We start from the raw sequence: 17,500 nt of genomic DNA on the forward strand, positions 1-17,500 counted from the left end.
GTCCCTGGCTGCCTGGGCTGGGGCCCCGCAGGCTGGGGCTGGGTGCCTGGCTGCCCGGGCTGGGGCCCCCCAGGGCTGGGTGTAAGTCCCTGGCTGCCTGGGCTGGGGCCCCCCAGGCTGGGGCTGGCTGCCTGGCTGCCTGGGCTGGGCCCCCGCAGCCTGGGTATAAGTCCCTGGCTGCCCGGGCTGGGCCCCCCCAGGCTGGGGCTGGGTGCCTGGCTGTCTGTGCTGGGGCCCCGCAGCCTGGGTGTAAGTGCCTGGCTGCCCTGGCTGGGGCCCTCCAGGCTAGGGTAAAGTCCCTGACTGCCAGGGCTGGGGCCCCGCAGGCTGGGGCTGGGGCTGGGTGCCTGGCTGCCTGGGCTGGGGCCCCGCAGCCTGGGTATAAGTCCCTGGCTGCCTGGGCTGGGGCTCCGCAGGCTAACGCTAAGTGCCTGGCTGCCTGGACTGGGGCCCTGAGGGCTGGGTGTAAGTCCCTGGCTGCCCGGCCTGGGGCCCCGCAGGCTGGGGTAAAGTCCCTGCCTGCCCAGCCTGGGGCCCCCCAGGCTGGGGCTGGGTGCCTGGCTGCCTGGGCTGGGGCCCCGCAGGCCGTGTATAAGTCCCTGGCTGCCTGGACTGGGGCCCCGCAGGCTAGGGTAAAGTCCCTGACTGCCTGGACTGGGGCTCCGCAGGCTGGGGCTGGGTGCCTGGCTGCCTGGGCTGGGGCCCCCCAGGCTGGGTGTAAGTCCCTGGCTGCCTGGACTGGGGCCCCGCAGGCTAGGGTAAAGTCCCTGACTGCCTGGACTGGGGCTCCGCAGGCTGGGGCTGGGTGCCTGGCTGCCTGGGCTGGGGCCCCCCAGGCTGGGTGTAAGTGCCTGGCTGCCTGGACTGGGGCCCTGAGGGCTGGGTGTAAGTCCCTGGCTGCCCGGCCTGGGGCCCCGCAGGCTGGGGTAAAGTCCCTGCCTGCCCAGCCTGGGGCCCTCCAGGCTAGGGTAAAGTCCCTGACTGCCAGGGCTGGGGCCCCGCAGGCTAACACTAAGTGCCTGGCTGCCTGGGCTGGGGCTCCGCAGGCTAACGCTAAGTCCCTGGCTGCCTGGGCTGGGTCCCCGCAGGCTGGTGCTGGGTGCTGCCTGCCAGGGCTGGGGCTCTGCAGGCTAATGCTAAGTCCCTGGCTGCCCTGGCTGGGGCCCCCCAGGCTGGGGCTGGGTGCCTGGCTGCCCAGCCTGGGGCCCTGCAGGCTGGGGCGGGGTGCCTGGCTGCCTGGCCCGGGGACCCCCAGGCTGGGGCTGGGTGCCCGGCTGCCCAGCCTGGGGCCCTGCAGCCTGGGTGTAAGTCCCTGGCTGCCTGGGCTGGGGCCCCCCAGGCTGGGGCTGGGTGCCTGGCTGCCCAGCCTGGGGCCCTGCAGGCTGGGGCGGGGTGCCTGGCTGCCTGGACTGGGGCCCTGAGGGCTGGGTGCAAGTCCCTGGCTGCCAGGGCTGGGGCTCCGCAGGCTAACGCTAAGTGCCTGGCTGCCTGGGCTGGGGCCCTCCAGGCTGGGGTAAAGTCCCTGACTGCCAGGGATGGGGCCCCGCAGGCTGGGGCTGGGGCTGGGTGCCTGGCTGCCTGGGCTGGGGCCCCGCAGCCTGGGTATAAGTCCCTGGCTGCCTGGGCTGGGGCTCCGCAGGCTAACGCTAAGTGCCTGGCTGCCTGGACTGGGGCCCTGAGGGCTGGGTGTAAGTCCCTGGCTGCCCGGCCTGGGGCCCCGCAGGCTGGGGTAAAGTCCCTGCCTGCCCAGCCTGGGGCCCCCCAGGCTGGGGCTGGGTGCCTGGCTGCCTGGGCTGGGGCCCCGCAGGCCGTGTATAAGTCCCTGGCTGCCTGGACTGGGGCCCCGCAGGCTAGGGTAAAGTCCCTGACTGCCTGGACTGGGGCTCCGCAGGCTGGGGCTGGGTGCCTGGCTGCCTGGGCTGGGGCCCCCCAGGCTGGGTGTAAGTCCCTGGCTGCCTGGACTGGGGCCCCGCAGGCTAGGGTAAAGTCCCTGACTGCCTGGACTGGGGCTCCGCAGGCTGGGGCTGGGTGCCTGGCTGCCTGGGCTGGGGCCCCCCAGGCTGGGTGTAAGTGCCTGGCTGCCTGGACTGGGGCCCTGAGGGCTGGGTGTAAGTCCCTGGCTGCCCGGCCTGGGGCCCCGCAGGCTGGGGTAAAGTCCCTGCCTGCCCAGCCTGGGGCCCTCCAGGCTAGGGTAAAGTCCCTGACTGCCAGGGCTGGGGCCCCGCAGGCTAACACTAAGTGCCTGGCTGCCTGGGCTGGGGCTCCGCAGGCTAACGCTAAGTCCCTGGCTGCCTGGGCTGGGTCCCCGCAGGCTGGTGCTGGGTGCTGCCTGCCAGGGCTGGGGCCCCGCAGGCCGTGTATAAGTCCCTGGCTGCCTGGACTGGGGCCCCGCAGGCTAGGGTAAAGTCCCTGACTGCCTGGACTGGGGCTCCGCAGGCCGTGTATAAGTCCCTGGCTGCCTGGACTGGGGCCCCGCAGGCTAGGGTAAAGTCCCTGACTGCCTGGACTGGGGCTCCGCAGGCTGGGGCTGGGTGCCTGGCTGCCTGGGCTGGGGCCCCCCAGGCTGGGTGTAAGTGCCTGGCTGCCTGGACTGGGGCCCCCCAGGCTGGGTGTAAGTCCCTGGCTGCCTGGGCTGGGGCCCTGAGGGCTGGGTGTAAGTGCCTGGCTGCCTGGGCTGGGGCTCCGCAGGCTAATGCTAAGTCCCTGGCTGCCAGGGCTGGGGCTCCGCAGGCTAATGCTAAGTCTCTGGCTGTCTGGGCTGGGGCCCCGCAGGCTGGGGCTGGGTGCCTGGCTGCCTGGACTGGGGCCCCGCAGCCTGGGTGTAAGTGCCTGGCTGCCCTGGCTGGGGCCCTGAGGGCTGGGTGTAAGTCCCTGGCTGCCCGGGCTGGGGCCCCCCAGGCTGGGGCTGGGTGCCTGGCTGTCTGTGCTGGGGCCCCGCAGCCTGGGTGTAAGTGCCTGGCTGCCCGGGCTGGGGCCCCCCAGGCTGGGGCTGGGTGCCTGGCTGTCTGTGCTGGGGCCCCGCAGCCTGGGTGTAAGTGCCTGGCTGCCCTGGCTGGGGCCCTCCAGGCTAGGGTAAAGTCCCTGACTGCCAGGGCTGGGGCCCCGCAGGCTGGGGCTGGGGCTGGGTGCCTGGCTGCCTGGGCTGGGGCCCCGCAGCCTGGGTATAAGTCCCTGGCTGCCTGGGCTGGGGCTCCGCAGGCTAACGCTAAGTGCCTGGCTGCCTGGACTGGGGCCCTGAGGGCTGGGTGTAAGTCCCTGGCTGCCCGGCCTGGGGCCCCGCAGGCTGGGGTAAAGTCCCTGCCTGCCCAGCCTGGGGCCCCCCAGGCTGGGGCTGGGTGCCTGGCTGCCTGGGCTGGGGCCCCGCAGCCTGGGTATAAGTCCCTGGCTGCCTGGGCTGGGGCTCCGCAGGCTAACGCTAAGTGCCTGGCTGCCTGGGCTGGGGCCCTGAGGGCTGGGTGTAAGTCCCTGGCTGCCCGGCCTGGGGCCCCGCAGGCTGGGGTAAAGTCCCTGCCTGCCCAGCCTGGGGCCCCCCAGGCTGGGGCTGGGTGCCTGGCTGCCTGGGCTGGGGCCCCGCAGCCTGGGTATAAGTCCCTGGCTGCCTGGGCTGGGGCTCCGCAGGCTAACGCTAAGTTCCTGGCTGCCAGGGCTGGGGCCCCGCAGGCTGGGGCTGGGTGCCTGACTGCCAGGGCTGGGGCCCCGCAGGCTGGGCCGGGGTGCCTGGCTGCCCTGGCTGGGGCCCCGCAGGCTGGGGCTGGGTGCCTGGCGTCCCAGCCTGGGGCCCCGCAAGCTGGGGTAAAGTCCCTGCCTGCCCAGCGTGGGGCCCTCCAGGCTAGGGTAAAGTCCCTGACTGCCAGGGCTGGGGCCCCGCAGGCTAACACTAAGTGCCTGGCTGCCTGGGCTGGGGCTCCGCAGGCTAACGCTAAGTCCCTGGCTGCCTGGGCTGGGTCCCCGCAGGCTGGGGCTGGGTGCCTGGCTGCCCGGGCTGGGGCCCCGGAGGCTGGTGCTGGGTGCTGCCTGCCAGGGCTGGGGCTCCGCAGGCTAATGCTAAGTCCCTGCCTGCCTGGGCTGGGGCCCCGCAGGCCGTGTATAAGTCCCTGGCTGCCTGGACTGGGGCCCCGCAGGCTAGGGTAAAGTCCCTGACTGCCTGGACTGGGGCTCCGCAGGCTGGGGCTGGGTGCCTGGCTGCCTGGGCTGGGGCCCCCCAGGCTGGGTGTAAGTGCCTGGCTGCCTGGACTGGGGCCCCCCAGGCTGGGTGTAAGTCCCTGGCTGCCTGGGCTGGGGCCCTGAGGGCTGGGTGTAAGTGCCTGGCTGCCTGGGCTGGGGCTCCGCAGGCTAATGCTAAGTCCCTGGCTGCCTGGGCTGGGGCTCCGCAGGCTAATGCTAAGTCCCTGGCTGCCTGGGCTGGGGCTCCGCAGGCTAACGCTAAGTCCCTGGCTGCCTGGGCTGGGGCCCCCCAGGCTGGGGCTGGGTGCCTGGCTGCCCAGCCTGGGGCCCCGCAAGCTGGGGTAAAGTCCCTGCCTGCCCAGCGTGGGGCCCTCCAGGCTAGGGTAAAGTCCCTGACTGCCAGGGCTGGGGCTCCGCAGGCTAATGCTAAGTCCCTGGCTGCCCTGGCTGGGGCCCCCCCAGGCTGGGGCTGGGTGCCTGGCTGTCTGGGCTGGGGCCCCGCAGCCTGGGTGTAAGTGCCTGGCTGCCCTGGCTGGGGCTCCGCAGGCTAATGCTAAGTCCCTGGCTGCCTGGGCTGGGGCCCCGCAGGCTGGGGCTGGGTGCCTGGCTGCCCGGGCTGGGGCCCCCCAGGCTGGGTGTAAGTGCCTGGCTGCCTGGACTGGGGCCCTGAGGGCTGGGTGTAAGTGCCTGGCTGCCTGGGCTGGGGCTCCGCAGGCTAATGCTAAGTCCCTGGCTGCCAGGGCTGGGGCTCCGCAGGCTAATGCTAAGTCTCTGGCTGTCTGGGCTGGGGCCCCGCAGGCTGGGGCTGGGTGCCTGGCTGCCTGGACTGGGGCCCCGCAGCCTGGGTGTAAGTGCCTGGCTGCCCTGGCTGGGGCCCCGCAGGCTGGGGCTGGGTGCTGCCTGCCAGGGCTGGGGCTCTGCAGGCTAATGCTAAGTCCCTGGCTGCCTGGGCTGGGGCCCCGCAGGCTGGGGCTGGGTGCCTGGCTGCCCGGGCTGGGGCCCCCCAGGGCTGGGTGTAAGTCCCTGGCTGCCTGGGCTGGGGCCCCCCAGGCTGGGGCTGGCTGCCTGGCTGCCTGGGCTGGGCCCCCGCAGCCTGGGTATAAGTCCCTGGCTGCCCGGGCTGGGCCCCCCCAGGCTGGGGCTGGGTGCCTGGCTGTCTGTGCTGGGGCCCCGCAGCCTGGGTGTAAGTGCCTGGCTGCCCTGGCTGGGGCCCTCCAGGCTAGGGTAAAGTCCCTGACTGCCAGGGCTGGGGCCCCGCAGGCTGGGGCTGGGGCTGGGTGCCTGGCTGCCTGGGCTGGGGCCCCGCAGCCTGGGTATAAGTCCCTGGCTGCCTGGGCTGGGGCTCCGCAGGCTAACGCTAAGTGCCTGGCTGCCTGGACTGGGGCCCTGAGGGCTGGGTGTAAGTCCCTGGCTGCCCGGCCTGGGGCCCCGCAGGCTGGGGTAAAGTCCCTGCCTGCCCAGCCTGGGGCCCCCCAGGCTGGGGCTGGGTGCCTGGCTGCCTGGGCTGGGGCCCCGCAGGCCGTGTATAAGTCCCTGGCTGCCTGGACTGGGGCCCCGCAGGCTAGGGTAAAGTCCCTGACTGCCTGGACTGGGGCTCCGCAGGCTGGGGCTGGGTGCCTGGCTGCCTGGGCTGGGGCCCCCCAGGCTGGGTGTAAGTCCCTGGCTGCCTGGACTGGGGCCCCGCAGGCTAGGGTAAAGTCCCTGACTGCCTGGACTGGGGCTCCGCAGGCTGGGGCTGGGTGCCTGGCTGCCTGGGCTGGGGCCCCCCAGGCTGGGTGTAAGTGCCTGGCTGCCTGGACTGGGGCCCTGAGGGCTGGGTGTAAGTCCCTGGCTGCCCGGCCTGGGGCCCCGCAGGCTGGGGTAAAGTCCCTGCCTGCCCAGCCTGGGGCCCTCCAGGCTAGGGTAAAGTCCCTGACTGCCAGGGCTGGGGCCCCGCAGGCTAACACTAAGTGCCTGGCTGCCTGGGCTGGGGCTCCGCAGGCTAACGCTAAGTCCCTGGCTGCCTGGGCTGGGTCCCCGCAGGCTGGTGCTGGGTGCTGCCTGCCAGGGCTGGGGCTCTGCAGGCTAATGCTAAGTCCCTGGCTGCCCTGGCTGGGGCCCCCCAGGCTGGGGCTGGGTGCCTGGCTGCCCAGCCTGGGGCCCTGCAGGCTGGGGCGGGGTGCCTGGCTGCCTGGCCCGGGGACCCCCAGGCTGGGGCTGGGTGCCCGGCTGCCCAGCCTGGGGCCCTGCAGCCTGGGTGTAAGTCCCTGGCTGCCTGGGCTGGGGCCCCCCAGGCTGGGGCTGGGTGCCTGGCTGCCCAGCCTGGGGCCCTGCAGGCTGGGGCGGGGTGCCTGGCTGCCTGGACTGGGGCCCTGAGGGCTGGGTGCAAGTCCCTGGCTGCCAGGGCTGGGGCTCCGCAGGCTAACGCTAAGTGCCTGGCTGCCTGGGCTGGGGCCCTCCAGGCTGGGGTAAAGTCCCTGACTGCCAGGGATGGGGCCCCGCAGGCTGGGGCTGGGGCTGGGTGCCTGGCTGCCTGGGCTGGGGCCCCGCAGCCTGGGTATAAGTCCCTGGCTGCCTGGGCTGGGGCTCCGCAGGCTAACGCTAAGTGCCTGGCTGCCTGGACTGGGGCCCTGAGGGCTGGGTGTAAGTCCCTGGCTGCCCGGCCTGGGGCCCCGCAGGCTGGGGTAAAGTCCCTGCCTGCCCAGCCTGGGGCCCCCCAGGCTGGGGCTGGGTGCCTGGCTGCCTGGGCTGGGGCCCCGCAGGCCGTGTATAAGTCCCTGGCTGCCTGGACTGGGGCCCCGCAGGCTAGGGTAAAGTCCCTGACTGCCTGGACTGGGGCTCCGCAGGCTGGGGCTGGGTGCCTGGCTGCCTGGGCTGGGGCCCCCCAGGCTGGGTGTAAGTGCCTGGCTGCCTGGACTGGGGCCCTGAGGGCTGGGTGTAAGTCCCTGGCTGCCCGGCCTGGGGCCCCGCAGGCTGGGGTAAAGTCCCTGCCTGCCCAGCCTGGGGCCCTCCAGGCTAGGGTAAAGTCCCTGACTGCCAGGGCTGGGGCCCCGCAGGCTAACACTAAGTGCCTGGCTGCCTGGGCTGGGGCTCCGCAGGCTAACGCTAAGTCCCTGGCTGCCTGGGCTGGGTCCCCGCAGGCTGGTGCTGGGTGCTGCCTGCCAGGGCTGGGGCCCCGCAGGCCGTGTATAAGTCCCTGGCTGCCTGGACTGGGGCCCCGCAGGCTAGGGTAAAGTCCCTGACTGCCTGGACTGGGGCTCCGCAGGCCGTGTATAAGTCCCTGGCTGCCTGGACTGGGGCCCCGCAGGCTAGGGTAAAGTCCCTGACTGCCTGGACTGGGGCTCCGCAGGCTGGGGCTGGGTGCCTGGCTGCCTGGGCTGGGGCCCCCCAGGCTGGGTGTAAGTGCCTGGCTGCCTGGACTGGGGCCCCCCAGGCTGGGTGTAAGTCCCTGGCTGCCTGGGCTGGGGCCCTGAGGGCTGGGTGTAAGTGCCTGGCTGCCTGGGCTGGGGCTCCGCAGGCTAATGCTAAGTCCCTGGCTGCCAGGGCTGGGGCTCCGCAGGCTAATGCTAAGTCTCTGGCTGTCTGGGCTGGGGCCCCGCAGGCTGGGGCTGGGTGCCTGGCTGCCTGGACTGGGGCCCCGCAGCCTGGGTGTAAGTGCCTGGCTGCCCTGGCTGGGGCCCTGAGGGCTGGGTGTAAGTCCCTGGCTGCCCGGGCTGGGGCCCCCCAGGCTGGGGCTGGGTGCCTGGCTGTCTGTGCTGGGGCCCCGCAGCCTGGGTGTAAGTGCCTGGCTGCCCGGGCTGGGGCCCCCCAGGCTGGGGCTGGGTGCCTGGCTGTCTGTGCTGGGGCCCCGCAGCCTGGGTGTAAGTGCCTGGCTGCCCTGGCTGGGGCCCTCCAGGCTAGGGTAAAGTCCCTGACTGCCAGGGCTGGGGCCCCGCAGGCTGGGGCTGGGGCTGGGTGCCTGGCTGCCTGGGCTGGGGCCCCGCAGCCTGGGTATAAGTCCCTGGCTGCCTGGGCTGGGGCTCCGCAGGCTAACGCTAAGTGCCTGGCTGCCTGGACTGGGGCCCTGAGGGCTGGGTGTAAGTCCCTGGCTGCCCGGCCTGGGGCCCCGCAGGCTGGGGTAAAGTCCCTGCCTGCCCAGCCTGGGGCCCCCCAGGCTGGGGCTGGGTGCCTGGCTGCCTGGGCTGGGGCCCCGCAGCCTGGGTATAAGTCCCTGGCTGCCTGGGCTGGGGCTCCGCAGGCTAACGCTAAGTGCCTGGCTGCCTGGGCTGGGGCCCTGAGGGCTGGGTGTAAGTCCCTGGCTGCCCGGCCTGGGGCCCCGCAGGCTGGGGTAAAGTCCCTGCCTGCCCAGCCTGGGGCCCCCCAGGCTGGGGCTGGGTGCCTGGCTGCCTGGGCTGGGGCCCCGCAGCCTGGGTATAAGTCCCTGGCTGCCTGGGCTGGGGCTCCGCAGGCTAACGCTAAGTTCCTGGCTGCCAGGGCTGGGGCCCCGCAGGCTGGGGCTGGGTGCCTGACTGCCAGGGCTGGGGCCCCGCAGGCTGGGCCGGGGTGCCTGGCTGCCCTGGCTGGGGCCCCGCAGGCTGGGGCTGGGTGCCTGGCGTCCCAGCCTGGGGCCCCGCAAGCTGGGGTAAAGTCCCTGCCTGCCCAGCGTGGGGCCCTCCAGGCTAGGGTAAAGTCCCTGACTGCCAGGGCTGGGGCCCCGCAGGCTAACACTAAGTGCCTGGCTGCCTGGGCTGGGGCTCCGCAGGCTAACGCTAAGTCCCTGGCTGCCTGGGCTGGGTCCCCGCAGGCTGGGGCTGGGTGCCTGGCTGCCCGGGCTGGGGCCCCGGAGGCTGGTGCTGGGTGCTGCCTGCCAGGGCTGGGGCTCCGCAGGCTAATGCTAAGTCCCTGCCTGCCTGGGCTGGGGCCCCGCAGGCCGTGTATAAGTCCCTGGCTGCCTGGACTGGGGCCCCGCAGGCTAGGGTAAAGTCCCTGACTGCCTGGACTGGGGCTCCGCAGGCTGGGGCTGGGTGCCTGGCTGCCTGGGCTGGGGCCCCCCAGGCTGGGTGTAAGTGCCTGGCTGCCTGGACTGGGGCCCCCCAGGCTGGGTGTAAGTCCCTGGCTGCCTGGGCTGGGGCCCTGAGGGCTGGGTGTAAGTGCCTGGCTGCCTGGGCTGGGGCTCCGCAGGCTAATGCTAAGTCCCTGGCTGCCTGGGCTGGGGCTCCGCAGGCTAATGCTAAGTCCCTGGCTGCCTGGGCTGGGGCTCCGCAGGCTAACGCTAAGTCCCTGGCTGCCTGGGCTGGGGCCCCCCAGGCTGGGGCTGGGTGCCTGGCTGCCCAGCCTGGGGCCCCGCAAGCTGGGGTAAAGTCCCTGCCTGCCCAGCGTGGGGCCCTCCAGGCTAGGGTAAAGTCCCTGACTGCCAGGGCTGGGGCTCCGCAGGCTAATGCTAAGTCCCTGGCTGCCCTGGCTGGGGCCCCCCCAGGCTGGGGCTGGGTGCCTGGCTGTCTGGGCTGGGGCCCCGCAGCCTGGGTGTAAGTGCCTGGCTGCCCTGGCTGGGGCTCCGCAGGCTAATGCTAAGTCCCTGGCTGCCTGGGCTGGGGCCCCGCAGGCTGGGGCTGGGTGCCTGGCTGCCCGGGCTGGGGCCCCCCAGGCTGGGTGTAAGTGCCTGGCTGCCTGGACTGGGGCCCTGAGGGCTGGGTGTAAGTGCCTGGCTGCCTGGGCTGGGGCTCCGCAGGCTAATGCTAAGTCCCTGGCTGCCAGGGCTGGGGCTCCGCAGGCTAATGCTAAGTCTCTGGCTGTCTGGGCTGGGGCCCCGCAGGCTGGGGCTGGGTGCCTGGCTGCCTGGACTGGGGCCCCGCAGCCTGGGTGTAAGTGCCTGGCTGCCCTGGCTGGGGCCCCGCAGGCTGGGGCTGGGTGCTGCCTGCCAGGGCTGGGGCTCTGCAGGCTAATGCTAAGTCCCTGGCTGCCTGGGCTGGGGCCCCGCAGGCTGGGGCTGGGTGCCTGGCTGCCCGGGCTGGGGCCCCCCAGGGCTGGGTGTAAGTCCCTGGCTGCCTGGGCTGGGGCCCCCCAGGCTGGGGCTGGCTGCCTGGCTGCCTGGGCTGGGCCCCCGCAGCCTGGGTATAAGTCCCTGGCTGCCCGGGCTGGGCCCCCCCAGGCTGGGGCTGGGTGCCTGGCTGTCTGTGCTGGGGCCCCGCAGCCTGGGTGTAAGTGCCTGGCTGCCCTGGCTGGGGCCCTCCAGGCTAGGGTAAAGTCCCTGACTGCCAGGGCTGGGGCCCCGCAGGCTGGGGCTGGGGCTGGGTGCCTGGCTGCCTGGGCTGGGGCCCCGCAGCCTGGGTATAAGTCCCTGGCTGCCTGGGCTGGGGCTCCGCAGGCTAACGCTAAGTGCCTGGCTGCCTGGACTGGGGCCCTGAGGGCTGGGTGTAAGTCCCTGGCTGCCCGGCCTGGGGCCCCGCAGGCTGGGGTAAAGTCCCTGCCTGCCCAGCCTGGGGCCCCCCAGGCTGGGGCTGGGTGCCTGGCTGCCTGGGCTGGGGCCCCGCAGGCCGTGTATAAGTCCCTGGCTGCCTGGACTGGGGCCCCGCAGGCTAGGGTAAAGTCCCTGACTGCCTGGACTGGGGCTCCGCAGGCTGGGGCTGGGTGCCTGGCTGCCTGGGCTGGGGCCCCCCAGGCTGGGTGTAAGTCCCTGGCTGCCTGGACTGGGGCCCCGCAGGCTAGGGTAAAGTCCCTGACTGCCTGGACTGGGGCTCCGCAGGCTGGGGCTGGGTGCCTGGCTGCCTGGGCTGGGGCCCCCCAGGCTGGGTGTAAGTGCCTGGCTGCCTGGACTGGGGCCCTGAGGGCTGGGTGTAAGTCCCTGGCTGCCCGGCCTGGGGCCCCGCAGGCTGGGGTAAAGTCCCTGCCTGCCCAGCCTGGGGCCCTCCAGGCTAGGGTAAAGTCCCTGACTGCCAGGGCTGGGGCCCCGCAGGCTAACACTAAGTGCCTGGCTGCCTGGGCTGGGGCTCCGCAGGCTAACGCTAAGTCCCTGGCTGCCTGGGCTGGGTCCCCGCAGGCTGGTGCTGGGTGCTGCCTGCCAGGGCTGGGGCTCTGCAGGCTAATGCTAAGTCCCTGGCTGCCCTGGCTGGGGCCCCCCAGGCTGGGGCTGGGTGCCTGGCTGCCCAGCCTGGGGCCCTGCAGGCTGGGGCGGGGTGCCTGGCTGCCTGGCCCGGGGACCCCCAGGCTGGGGCTGGGTGCCCGGCTGCCCAGCCTGGGGCCCTGCAGCCTGGGTGTAAGTCCCTGGCTGCCTGGGCTGGGGCCCCCCAGGCTGGGGCTGGGTGCCTGGCTGCCCAGCCTGGGGCCCTGCAGGCTGGGGCGGGGTGCCTGGCTGCCTGGACTGGGGCCCTGAGGGCTGGGTGCAAGTCCCTGGCTGCCAGGGCTGGGGCTCCGCAGGCTAACGCTAAGTGCCTGGCTGCCTGGGCTGGGGCCCTCCAGGCTGGGGTAAAGTCCCTGACTGCCAGGGATGGGGCCCCGCAGGCTGGGGCTGGGGCTGGGTGCCTGGCTGCCTGGGCTGGGGCCCCGCAGCCTGGGTATAAGTCCCTGGCTGCCTGGGCTGGGGCTCCGCAGGCTAACGCTAAGTGCCTGGCTGCCTGGACTGGGGCCCTGAGGGCTGGGTGTAAGTCCCTGGCTGCCCGGCCTGGGGCCCCGCAGGCTGGGGTAAAGTCCCTGCCTGCCCAGCCTGGGGCCCCCCAGGCTGGGGCTGGGTGCCTGGCTGCCTGGGCTGGGGCCCCGCAGGCCGTGTATAAGTCCCTGGCTGCCTGGACTGGGGCCCCGCAGGCTAGGGTAAAGTCCCTGACTGCCTGGACTGGGGCTCCGCAGGCTGGGGCTGGGTGCCTGGCTGCCTGGGCTGGGGCCCCCCAGGCTGGGTGTAAGTCCCTGGCTGCCTGGACTGGGGCCCCGCAGGCTAGGGTAAAGTCCCTGACTGCCTGGACTGGGGCTCCGCAGGCTGGGGCTGGGTGCCTGGCTGCCTGGGCTGGGGCCCCCCAGGCTGGGTGTAAGTGCCTGGCTGCCTGGACTGGGGCCCTGAGGGCTGGGTGTAAGTCCCTGGCTGCCCGGCCTGGGGCCCCGCAGGCTGGGGTAAAGTCCCTGCCTGCCCAGCCTGGGGCCCTCCAGGCTAGGGTAAAGTCCCTGACTGCCAGGGCTGGGGCCCCGCAGGCTAACACTAAGTGCCTGGCTGCCTGGGCTGGGGCTCCGCAGGCTAACGCTAAGTCCCTGGCTGCCTGGGCTGGGTCCCCGCAGGCTGGTGCTGGGTGCTGCCTGCCAGGGCTGGGGCCCCGCAGGCCGTGTATAAGTCCCTGGCTGCCTGGACTGGGGCCCCGCAGGCTAGGGTAAAGTCCCTGACTGCCTGGACTGGGGCTCCGCAGGCCGTGTATAAGTCCCTGGCTGCCTGGACTGGGGCCCCGCAGGCTAGGGTAAAGTCCCTGACTGCCTGGACTGGGGCTCCGCAGGCTGGGGCTGGGTGCCTGGCTGCCTGGGCTGGGGCCCCCCAGGCTGGGTGTAAGTGCCTGGCTGCCTGGACTGGGGCCCCCCAGGCTGGGTGTAAGTCCCTGGCTGCCTGGGCTGGGGCCCTGAGGGCTGGGTGTAAGTGCCTGGCTGCCTGGGCTGGGGCTCCGCAGGCTAATGCTAAGTCCCTGGCTGCCAGGGCTGGGGCTCCGCAGGCTAATGCTAAGTCTCTGGCTGTCTGGGCTGGGGCCCCGCAGGCTGGGGCTGGGTGCCTGGCTGCCTGGACTGGGGCCCCGCAGCCTGGGTGTAAGTGCCTGGCTGCCCTGGCTGGGGCCCTGAGGGCTGGGTGTAAGTCCCTGGCTGCCCGGGCTGGGGCCCCCCAGGCTGGGGCTGGGTGCCTGGCTGTCTGTGCTGGGGCCCCGCAGCCTGGGTGTAAGTGCCTGGCTGCCCGGGCTGGGGCCCCCCAGGCTGGGGCTGGGTGCCTGGCTGTCTGTGCTGGGGCCCCGCAGCCTGGGTGTAAGTGCCTGGCTGCCCTGGCTGGGGCCCTCCAGGCTAGGGTAAAGTCCCTGACTGCCAGGGCTGGGGCCCCGCAGGCTGGGGCTGGGGCTGGGTGCCTGGCTGCCTGGGCTGGGGCCCCGCAGCCTGGGTATAAGTCCCTGGCTGCCTGGGCTGGGGCTCCGCAGGCTAACGCTAAGTGCCTGGCTGCCTGGACTGGGGCCCTGAGGGCTGGGTGTAAGTCCCTGGCTGCCCGGCCTGGGGCCCCGCAGGCTGGGGTAAAGTCCCTGCCTGCCCAGCCTGGGGCCCCCCAGGCTGGGGCTGGGTGCCTGGCTGCCTGGGCTGGGGCCCCGCAGCCTGGGTATAAGTCCCTGGCTGCCTGGGCTGGGGCTCCGCAGGCTAACGCTAAGTGCCTGGCTGCCTGGGCTGGGGCCCTGAGGGCTGGGTGTAAGTCCCTGGCTGCCCGGCCTGGGGCCCCGCAGGCTGGGGTAAAGTCCCTGCCTGCCCAGCCTGGGGCCCCCCAGGCTGGGGCTGGGTGCCTGGCTGCCTGGGCTGGGGCCCCGCAGCCTGGGTATAAGTCCCTGGCTGCCTGGGCTGGGGCTCCGCAGGCTAACGCTAAGTTCCTGGCTGCCAGGGCTGGGGCCCCGCAGGCTGGGGCTGGGTGCCTGACTGCCAGGGCTGGGGCCCCGCAGGCTGGGCCGGGGTGCCTGGCTGCCCTGGCTGGGGCCCCGCAGGCTGGGGCTGGGTGCCTGGCGTCCCAGCCTGGGGCCCCGCAAGCTGGGGTAAAGTCCCTGCCTGCCCAGCGTGGGGCCCTCCAGGCTAGGGTAAAGTCCCTGACTGCCAGGGCTGGGGCTCCGCAGGCTAATGCTAAGTCCCTGGCTGCCCTGGCTGGGGCCCCCCCAGGCTGGGGCTGGGTGCCTGGCTGTCTGGGCTGGGGCCCCGCAGCCTGGGTGTAAGTGCCTGGCTGCCCTGGCTGGGGCCCCGCAGGCTGGGGCTGGGTGCTGCCTGCCAGGGCTGGGGCTCCGCAGGCTAATGCTAAGTCCCTGGCTGCCTGGGCTGGGGCCCCCCAGGCTGGGGCTGGGTGCCTGGCTGCCCTGGCTGGGGCCCCGCAGGCTGGGGCTGGGCTCCTGGCTGCCCGGGCTGGGGCCCCCCAGGCTGGGTGTAAGTGCCTGGCTGCCCAGCCTGGGGCCCTGCAGCCTGGGTGTAAGTCCCTGCCTGCCCAGCCTGGGGCCCTGCAGGCTGGGGCGGGGTGCCTGGCTGCCCTGGCTGGGGCTCCGCAGGCTAATGCTAAGTCCCTGGCTGCCCTGGCTGGGGCCCCCCAGGCTGGGGCTGGGTGCCTGGCTGCCCTGGCTGGGGGCCCCCAGGCTGGGGCTGGGTGCCTGGCTGCCCAGCCTGGGGCTCCGCAGGCTAACGCTAAGGCCCTGGCTGCCTGGGCTGGGGCCCCCCAGGCTGGGGCTGGGTGCCTGGCTGCCCAGCCTGGGGCCCCGCAAGCTGGGGTAAAGTCCCTGCCTGCCCAGCGTGGGGCCCTCCAGGCTAGGGTAAAGTCCCTGACTGCCAGGGCTGGGGCTCCGCAGGCTAATGCTAAGTCCCTGGCTGCCCTGGCTGGGGCCCCCCCAGGCTGGGGCTGGGTGCCTGGATGTCTGGGCTGGGGCCCCGCAGCCTGGGTGTAAGTGCCTGGCTGCCCTGGCTGGGGCTCCGCAGGCTAATGCTAAGTCCCTGGCTGCCTGGGCTGGGGCTCCGCAGGCTAATGCTAAGTCCCTGGCTGCCTGGGCTGGGGCCCCGCAGGCTGGGGCTGGGTGCCTGGCTGCCCGGGCTGGGGCCCCCCAGGCTGGGTGTAAGTGCCTGGCTGCCTGGACTGGGGCCCTGAGGGCTGGGTGTAAGTCCCTGGCTGCCCGGCCTGGGGCCCCGCAGGCTGGGGCTGGGTCTCTGGCTGCCTGGACTGGGGCCCTGAGGGCTGGGTGTAAGTCCCTGGCTGCCTGGGCTGGGGCTCCGCAGGCTAATGCTAAGTCCCTGGCTGCCCTGGCTGGGGCCCCCCAGGCTGGGGCTGGGTGCCTGGCTGCCCTGGCTGGGGCTCCGCAGGCTAATGCTAAGTCCCTGGCTGCCCTGGCTGGGGCCCCCCAGGCTGGGGCTGGGTGCCTGGCTGCCCTGGCTGGGGGCCCCCAGGCTGGGGCTGGGTGCCTGGCTGCCCAGCCTGGGGCTCCGCAGGCTAACACTAAGTCCCTGGCTGCCTGGGCTGGGGATCCGCAGGCTAATGCTAAGTCCCTGGCTGCCCGGGCTGGGGCCCCCCAGGCTGGGTGTAAGTGCCTGGCTGCCTGGACTGGGGCCCTGAGGGCTGGGTGTAAGTCCCTGGCTGCCCGGCCTGGGGCCCTGCAGGCTGGGGCGGGGTGCCTGGCTGCCTGGCCCGGGGACCCCCAGGCTGGGGCTGGGTGCCCGGCTGCCCAGCCTGGGGCCCTGCAGCCTGGGTGTAAGTCCCTGCCTGCCCAGCCTGGGGCCCTGCAGGCTGGGGCGGGGTGCCTGGCTGCCTGGCCCGGGGACCCCCAGGCTGGGGCTGGGTGCCCGGCTGCCCAGCCTGGGGCCCTGCAGCCTGGGTGTAAGTCCCTGCCTGCCCAGCCCGGGGCCCTGCAGCCTGGGTGTAAGTCCCTGCCTGCCCGGCCCGGGTCCCTCCAGGCTGGGTGTAAGTGCCTGGCTGCCCGGCCCGGGTCCCCGCAGGCTAATGCTAAGCCCCTGCCTGCCGAGGCTGTGTCCCTGCATGCTAATGCTACGCAGGAGCTAGCTCACCCTCCTGCTCCCAGGCTCCGCTTTGGGCCTTAGAAAGCTGTCATTTTGCTCAAAAATGGGGCAAAAGGGGCTCCGGCGGAGCCCAGAGGGGCCCCGCTGCGTTGCCGGGCGGGGTCTGAGCCGAACCGGGCCGCCGTGGCCCGCCACGGGCCGCCCCGAGTCTCACCCAGCGCCGCTGATGTGATTCTGCATGAAATACCAGCTCAATCCACGAGGGGCGCTAATAAAATTGCAATACCGGCAGCATCCTCGAGAGGGCGCCATTTCCCCGGTGCCAGACCACCGGAGGACGGAAAGGTAACGGGGGAGAAACGGGCGACTGTCATCACATATATATGGATTGGGCTCTGTCGAAGGAGACCTCCAGAGGCCCCACACAATGCGCTTAAGCCAATCCGACCGACGAGCGCCTGCCGTCGGACACTTTTAGCTGGTATTTGGCCTCTACCTGCTGGAAGTCTGTGCTTCCAGAGGGAGAGGCCGGCCTGCCGCCCGAGCGCATACGAGCACCAGTGCAGACGGTCGTACACGGCCAGCGCGTGTTCGGCCTCTCCGCCCGGAACCGACACGGGGTTGTGTGTTGTTGTTTTTTTTTTTTTAATTTTTTTTTTTTTTTTTTTTTGGACAAGAGTCTCACTCACTCTGGAGGTGGAGAGGGGGCCCTCCGGCCGTCCGCTGCCCAGCCACGAAGCACCGATCCCGGATAGCCGAAGCGGGCCGACCCGCCCTCCTGGAGCTCCGGAACCAAAGTGGGTTTTCGGGCTCCCCGCCTCGGAGGCTCCTCCCCGGTCACGCGGGCGGCCCCCACAGCGCCTCCTGCTGGTTCTCTGAGAGAGTGGCTTCCAGAGAGAGGGAAGGGGAAGCCGGCAGGTGGCTGCCCGGCAACAGTGAGCCGTTCCGGCATGGTGTCGGCAGCGGCCCACCCCCCCGCCCCCTCCCGGAGGGCCGGCAGGCGGTTGCCCGGCAACGGCTACCCAGGCTAGAGGGCGCTATAGCGGCCACTGGAGGAAGCCCCTACGGCCCCGTTTTCTGCTTCTACAGGCAGGTGGCTTCCAGAGGGGCTGGAGGGAGGGCCGGCAGGCGGTTGCCCGGCAACGGCTACCCAGGCTAGGGGGCGCTATGGCGGCCACTGGGGGAAGCCCCTACGGCCCTGTTTTCTGCTTCTACCTGCACGTGGCTTCCAGAGGGGCTGGAGGAGGGCCGGCAGGCGGTTGCCCGGCAACGGCTACCCAGGCTAGGGGGCGCTATGGCGGCCACTTGGGGAAGCCCCTACGGCCCTGTTTTCTGCTTCTACCTGCACGTGGCTTCCAGAGGGGCTGGAGGAGGGCCGGCAGGCGGCTGCCCGGCAACGGCTACCCAGACTAGGGGGCGCTATGGCGGCCACTGGGGGAAGCCCCTACGGCCCCGTTTTCTGCTTCTACAGGCAGGTGGCTTCCAGAGGGGCTGGAGGAGGGCCGGCAGGCGGCTGCCCCGTCCACGTCTGCCGCTTCCTACCTCTGTGGCACTTCCAGAGCAGCGGGGGCTTAACCCGCAGACGTCTCCCCAGCCCCGAGCACCTCTCCCCGGCCAGAGCAGGCGTCGTGACCCGCCCCTCCAGGTGGAGCTCCAACCCTTTTTTTTTTTTTTTTTTTTTTTAAATAAA

This window comes from Antennarius striatus, unplaced genomic scaffold, assembly GCF_040054535.1.
Source record: "Antennarius striatus isolate MH-2024 unplaced genomic scaffold, ASM4005453v1 scaffold_28, whole genome shotgun sequence".
NCBI lineage: Eukaryota > Metazoa > Chordata > Actinopteri > Lophiiformes > Antennariidae > Antennarius > Antennarius striatus.